Consider the following 7,237-nt stretch of genomic DNA (forward strand, 5'->3'; position numbering starts at 1 on the left):
GGCGATTTTTTGGACAGAGACGCGCCAGAGAGGGTACCGGAAGAGCCAGTGGACGGTTCTGTGGTCCGAGGAGATCGGCCCGTCGAAGTGATCGAACCGTCCGTCCCCGTCCCCCCCAACGAGAAAAATGATTGGATCACTCGGTCGTCGGTTTGTCACAGAAAGCTAAATAAAAAGGAATTGCGAAGCAGGTATGCCGAGGACCGGGACAACCACCATCATCATCATCGAGGAGGATCAATGCTGTTATTATGCCGTGTTTAAAGCACCCCAACAATCGTTTTGTAAATCCCTATCCTTTCTTAGTGGCAGGCTTTCCTAAAGCCCTAGGAAACAGCACAGAAAACAAAATCAATGAGATGCCGGGATAGAAAAATAACTCCATTCCTGGTCAGCCTCTGTCCCAAATCAAATCAGTTCATCAAAAGAAAGTATGGTTTTAAGGAAGGTCTATTTCAAGAAGCAATTGGGAACCTATTGCTTAGAATCATCCATTCTGATGTCAATCGACAGCTTTGGGATTATTTTAATCATTCAGCTCAAGAGAGCAGTATAAGTTGTCAAACAAATGCCTTGATCAAAAGAGTAGTCACTGGAATCCTTCAGTAAGAATAGTCCGATGTTGGGATGCAGCACAGGAAGACCCGATCTTAGGCTTGAACTCTCAAGGAAGAATTTGACTCTGGAGAATTTGCAACATGGCATAGCAGATTTTCCGAGCGGGTGTGGTGGTCATGGAATTTCTTTTCCTGATCCGAAAAAGTGCACTAATGACAGATTCATGGACACAAACTTCATGTTGAAGAATTCAGAAGGGCCCAGTTCATCAATTGATAGTAATACAAATAAAGTTGATGATGTTGATGTTGGTGATACGATTCAATCGGAACATTTGGTCACTGGTGAAAGGATTGGGCTAGGTGTTGCTTTGATTAAGTCACTGTTTGGATGGAGTCTATTCATGTCCTTATGCATGTCCACATATTAGCAGAGAGAGCAAGACTTATGAATACAAATATGTTGATCCTGTTCCTGCATTTTTGGTGACATTTGTCTAGTACTATCAGATATGCTTTATGATTATTTTACTGCCTAATATGCTCATGGCTAGCTAGCCATGTAACAAGAAGCGCATGTCTTCTAATAGAAAGTTCTCTATGGCAATCCGAATGTAAGCATAATTGCAGTAGTTATTATAGGATGTACTGCAACGTTTCCTCATTGAATTGCATTTACTGTTTATTGTGTCAGAAATTTTACCCCATTTCATGGTCTTCCAAACAGGCTCTTATGGAGAGGTCTATCATGCTTACTGGAATGGCAAGGTCAGTTTCAAATATTTCTAAATTCTTGCAAATCAAGAACTGGCATTGTGTTAGTTACTTGAAGAGTTCCTTTATTTTTGGTTGTGACTTCCATTTGTTTGAATTTATGGAATGAGATTATATCCGTTGACTCCTTTTATATGACTGCTTTTAAGCAAGAGATCCTCCTTGAAAATGACAAGTAGTCTTTTAGTCAAAAGAAATGACGGTTAGTACTAATTCAGTGTCCTGCTTTGTGCTAATGTTTTAGATTTTTGGACTAAGCAGCTAGTGTGTAATAGTGACATCAGATATAGTATCAAAATCTGGCATTTCAACCTGGGTTGGTAAAAAAAAGCTCCAGAATCGGTACCTTGACATACGCACATGACTTGTTGGACTGGTGCCAACCATAATAACTAAATCCTCGTTGCTCATTCATGGCCTCGTCTTGCTACTCTCTCTTTTGTACTTTGGATAAGCAAAAGGAAGTTTTACTTTTGGCCCCCTTGCTATTCTGTTATTAGGTGCTGGCAAGATTCTGCTTCTATGTTTGGCTCTTCGGTAAAGAGTTGCAAGTTCTCTGGATGTAATTGAATCCTTATTGTGAAGACTGAAGATTTTTGTACAAATAGTCACAATGAATAGGCTGTTGCAAAGTCTTTTTGTAAATTGTTAGTCTGCGACTCAATCAAACCCCATCCATTTGGTAAAAGCACTTTAAACACTGGGTTGTTTAGGTTTGTCGTTCTTATGGTTTTATATACTCTTAAATATCAAGAAATGGAAAGAGAAGCAGCAGACGACTTTTTCAGTTTTTAACATTCTCCGAAGAATTTTATGCACTCATTATCGGTACTTTGCAATTTAGACATTACCTTTTGCAAAATACTTGGTGGTGATGTGTTCTTAATATTAAAAATCTATGATGTATAAGACCTAAGATAAATTGCAATGCATGTCTGAGTCTAACATCTGGCTTGACTTGCTTGTTTAAAAGGAGGTGGCTATGAGGAAATTTTTGGATCAGGATCTCTCAAGTGCTGCTTTGGATAAGTTCAGACGAGAAGTAAGCTATCCATAGGTCTTTCATTTGTGCTTTTTATCTTCCAGTTCTTCTTTTTATTTTTTTGGGAACAAAATCTTCCAGATTTATTGAGAACTCAAAACCTGTAAAGAATAAAACTTGGATGAACATTGTAAAGGAAAGAATTAGCACGGGCGCTTAATAGAGATGAGTTTCACAATAAGACTACCTTATCACGCCATGCATTCTGCATTGTCAGAAATATTACAGGAGGAAAGGGGCAATATGCTTTCCTGTTGCTTTGTTGATCTTGGCGTAGAATTGGTGTTTTAGTCTGCTTTTTTTGGTGATTTATATAATGCCGAGACATTAAATTAATGTTCTTTACATAAGATCCGAATGACACATAAAGTCTGATAGTTGAAAACAAAAGAGAAATATTTACGGATCACGAGTTCAGTTCAGTTTATGTGTATCTGTATGTATTTTGGAAGCTGATGAATTAGTGTGTTCAGTAATTGATTTGCATTTTGAGCAAGAATAAAACTGAGGACAAAGAAATGCTTTCCCCGTTTATCCAGCAACTGTAAGATAAATGACTATGCACCGTGCTTTTTGCTTCTGTGCCAAGGTTGCTGATGATACGTAGACAGTGTCATCAGAATGTCGTACTTTTCATGGGTTCCATGATCTGTCCGCGTCTATGGAAATAATTGTGTTCAACGATTAATATGTTTGCTTGATTTGCTTATTTAGCAAGGAAAGAAATGAGGACTAATCAGAGCAATGAGTCAACAAATGCTTTCCAATATATCTAGGAAGATAACTGACCATATGTCTTGTTCTTCTGTTCCAAGGTGCAGATGATCCGTAGACTGCGTCATCCAAATGTTGTTCTTTTCATGGGTGCTGCGGCTCATCCTCCACATCTGTCTATCATTATGGAGTTTCTTCCAAGGTACAATTTTCTGTACCTTAAAAAACCTTGGTAGTATGGGAACGACATCAATTGTTAGAGGGATGCAGCTCATTTATCTACTGTTAAAGGTGTTAATATTTTGATGGTGTGCGACAATCTCATTTTGCTGTCTGATTTTTAATTTTGTTTACTTCTCCAGGGGAAGCTTGTATAGTATCATACATCGTCCTGTCATATTGATGAGAAACGCAGGATAGAAATGGCCCTTGATGTGGTATGAAATAATTGGTCTCCCTTCTCTTTGGTGCTGGAGATATAGAGATTTCCTTTTCTGAAATCGATTTAAGTGCTTATGGAAATTTTACAGGCAAGGGGAATGAATTACTTGCACACAAGCCTCCCGACAATATTTCATTGAGATTTGAAATCACCAAATCCTCTTGTTGACAAAAACTGGATTGTCAAAGTGCATAAAACTTATTAATGTTGCCTGACACTTTCGTTTTCTTTCTTTCACTTCTTTAAATAGCAAATCAAGCTATTCTCTTGCGTACATATCATTCATCCATCTCCTACGTGCTACTAACATCTTGCTTGGCCTTTTTCTCTTTTTCTTGGATACTCTTTTCCCTGACAATGTGAGCACCTCAGATAAGCTCGATATTGACTGGTATTAGCTTATTCTGGGATAACATGTTAACTTTATTTCTTGTAGACTCTGACTTCTCATTCTCTCTTTTCACTGCCATACATGAACTTACATTTGTACAGATGTGGATGATTCTTGATTTACCAAACTTGCTGATGCGATGCAATTTCCATCAGAAATGTGCTCTGTGATTGAATGACAATCAAAGTTTGCAGTAATATGTCATTTGCGTCCTCACTAAAATTTATCGTTGTGCAGGTTTGTGACTTTGGGTTGTCACGCTTGAAGCATAATACTTTCTTGTCATCCAAGTCAACTGCTAGAACAGTAAATTTGGAAGCTTTCTTGAAAATCATTCTTGAAGAGTTTTCAAGGATGGAGAGAGAACGATATCCAACTATATTGAAATAGGTAAAGACATTTGGATGGTTTCTACTAATAGCTTTCAGTGAAGTTAAATGGACAATTAGCAACAAAAGAGGAAACAAAGAGAAAACAACTAGAAACATTATTTTTGGTCATTTCAGAATTAGACTTCTTCTCTAATGCAATCTTAAACAGTCGGACAAGCATGTACATAGTGATTCAATTTGTGAAATTAGAAAACAGTTTGCCATAGCATTACTAAACAATGCCCTAAGAGTCTGAGAGTCTTGTTTTCCATTTTTATTTTATACTTGGATTTGAAAGAAACCATTCTTGATGTTTCTTGAGATTTTGAGCTGTTCCTAATGTGAAGTTTTTGGTCGTGTGAGGCTGAGTGGATGGCACCAGAAGTTCTCCGTAATGAACTGTCGAATGAGAAGTGAATTGTGCATATCTGAGGTAGCTTCAATTATTTTGTCCAAACTAAGTTTCTTAAGCTTGTCTTGCTTAGATTTTGCGATAGTCAAGCCTAAATGATTTCACTTATGAGCGTTGCTGTGATCATATGTTGTAATTATACTATTAGGCCTTGTGTTTTTCATTGCTTAAGCTGGAAAGCATTCTTCCTGGCCTACTTTTTTGTCGATATTGGGATTTGGATGGACTTGGATAATGTCCTTCTGATTGACCCTATCACTGATACCTTACACGATATTATATATAGAAAAGAGAAAAAAGTTGCACCTTAAGCAAAGTTTCTTTTCGATTGAATGTGTATCTTTTGATGTCTGGAGAATAGGACATACAAAATTGAGAAGATGGAACTTTATTTGATCAGACTCTGCTTGGATGTGACTGTCAGGGAAAAAGAGCTTTATAAGAGCTGTATAACTGATGTTATTCGCTCTATATACGTGCTGCTTGAGATGATATGGTTAACCACAGCACTTCCTTTTCATAAGCTTAAGCTGTAGGAGCTACAAAACTTTATTCGATGTTTCGTGGATTGTGCAGATGTGACATTTTTAGTTTGGAGTCATTCTCTGGGAGCTTGCCACTTTGAGAGTACCTTGGACTGGGATGAACCCAATGCAAGTTGAAGGTGACGTAGGTTTTCAAAATCGCCGCCTCAAGATCCCCAAAGAAAGTCGATCCCTTGGTTGGAAAGATCATCTGGGAATGTTGGCAGAAGTAAGAAAAATTTGCAGCTACCAGATCGGATTGATCAGTCTCGAGTTCCCACTTCAGTTCACATAGCTTCACTTCGCCGGGGCTTACGAAGTTTTTCGGGCAGGAATTGCCGTTGCTTCAACTTTGAATCGTCGAGGAGACGGTCACCGAGTGGGCACAACCGTCGGGTCAACGTTGCGTGGCAGTCGCGGCACACAAAAGCTATGGCGCCTTCCCCTGTTTCTGGAACAACCGACCCATCGACCTTGATGTTTGAGCACGCCAGGAGCTGGCACTGTCCAAACCAGGGGTGAATCGCTTCTTTTTTGGAGTCCTCGACGAAGTTACCGTCACCCACCTGGTAATTGTTTCGATTCATCGCCAAGGGCTGAGTCCATGATGAACAGGGGGGTTTGGATTTTGAGCTCTGAACACAAAGTTGTTGCGGGCTTTCCAGACCTGCCGGAGTAACGAGGAGAGGAGTTCGAACGAGACCGAGGCGTGTTTAAGATTCGCTAGCCATGCCTAAAACCTGGTTGGTCAGTCCGCGAATGTCGATTCTGATATTGATTGATGGGTTTTCCCAAATTTTGCTTTGTGCAGGGACACGCGAGGAAGAGATGTTCAGTGATTTCTGGATGTTGCTCGCTTATAGCACGGGTAGTTTCAGGTAGAATCTCTCTTCTGCACAAATTTTCCTTGGTCGCCGAGTGTGTTTTGACATAGCTGCCTGAGAAAGATGGGTGGTGGTGATAATCGTCTTCCATCTCAGATCAATAACAGCCACCATCAGAACTCCGTCGCTAGCTGCCGCAGCCTTGGCCGTGATGGAGCAGAGCATTTGACGCTCATCACCACCACCAATTGAACTTCTCTCTCATGCTCTTTCTTTCTCTCCCGTCTAATGCATTGGAGATTCTTTTTAAGCTGACGATTTCACGGTCTGTAGGAGAATTCACAACAACAACAACAACAACCACAATGCACTCTCTAAAGCTTGGTGTGCACGTGAGGGCTGAGGAACTGAGCGAAACAAGAACAAAACGTACAGACCGAGATGACGGTTCCTCTCTAGCAATTTTTAGCTGGGTTTCTCATGTTACATTCCTCGCCAATTGATAGGAATTCCTGTTTATATAACACCACACCCTTCATGCTCACCACCTGTTCGACAATTTGCCTTGGAGATGACCATGATGAATCAATTGATCAATTTGAGATTGTATAGGAGTGATTTGTATGTTGTTCAAGGTACTAACTGTATATGGCGAATGGATGCTTCATCCTTTGATGGCCTAGAGTTCTCCTTCCCTTGGTGCTTCTGTTTACTCATTCTCAGTGAATTAAATACTGCTTTGGGAGCGTGGCTGAATCATCCTCTAAACTGAGAGCCTTTGGATTTATTTTTGCACTTGAGGTGTTCAAAGCATAATCGTCTAGGTTTTAATGTAAAGAAATCATCTGTAACTGCAAATTGTTCATATGTTGGAGTTGTAGCTTTTCTTTCGCATTAACTGCTGCTCTGTTTTGGGCTTGGTTGAGACTCCACTTCACATGTGATGGATGCGTTGGAGTAATGTTTGTGTCATGCTTGCGATGTACGTGCCAGTACATGGTGGCTTATCTCAGTTCTCATCATTAGCTTGCACAACATTCAATTCAGGATGTGCTATTTGTCGAAATTGTACACCCACTGCATTGTGGGCTTGCTGAATATGTCTATTCTTACTGTACATGGCTCAAATTTACTGGATTCATTGTTGTTCTTGCTGTACATGTTAAAAAATATGTTGATTTCTTGG

At 39.7% G+C, this 7,237-nt stretch overlaps 1 long non-coding RNA gene and 1 pseudogene across 1 annotated transcript; both read left to right on the forward strand.

The window, feature by feature from the left end:
• The first annotated feature begins 1,187 nt into the window (after window positions 1-1,187).
• On the forward strand, window positions 1,188-4,087 carry LOC120290164 (annotated as a pseudogene).
• Window positions 4,088-4,097: 10 nt separating this feature from the next.
• On the forward strand, window positions 4,098-6,745 carry LOC108956458. The gene is made up of 2 exons (XR_001982636.2): window positions 4,098-6,105; window positions 6,385-6,745. It is a non-coding gene; the product is annotated as an uncharacterized LOC108956458 (long non-coding RNA).
• The last annotated feature ends 492 nt before the right edge of the window (window positions 6,746-7,237 follow it).

The sequence above is a fragment of the Eucalyptus grandis genome, chromosome 2 (genome assembly GCF_016545825.1).
Source record: "Eucalyptus grandis isolate ANBG69807.140 chromosome 2, ASM1654582v1, whole genome shotgun sequence".
In the NCBI taxonomy this organism is placed as follows: domain Eukaryota; kingdom Viridiplantae; phylum Streptophyta; class Magnoliopsida; order Myrtales; family Myrtaceae; genus Eucalyptus; species Eucalyptus grandis.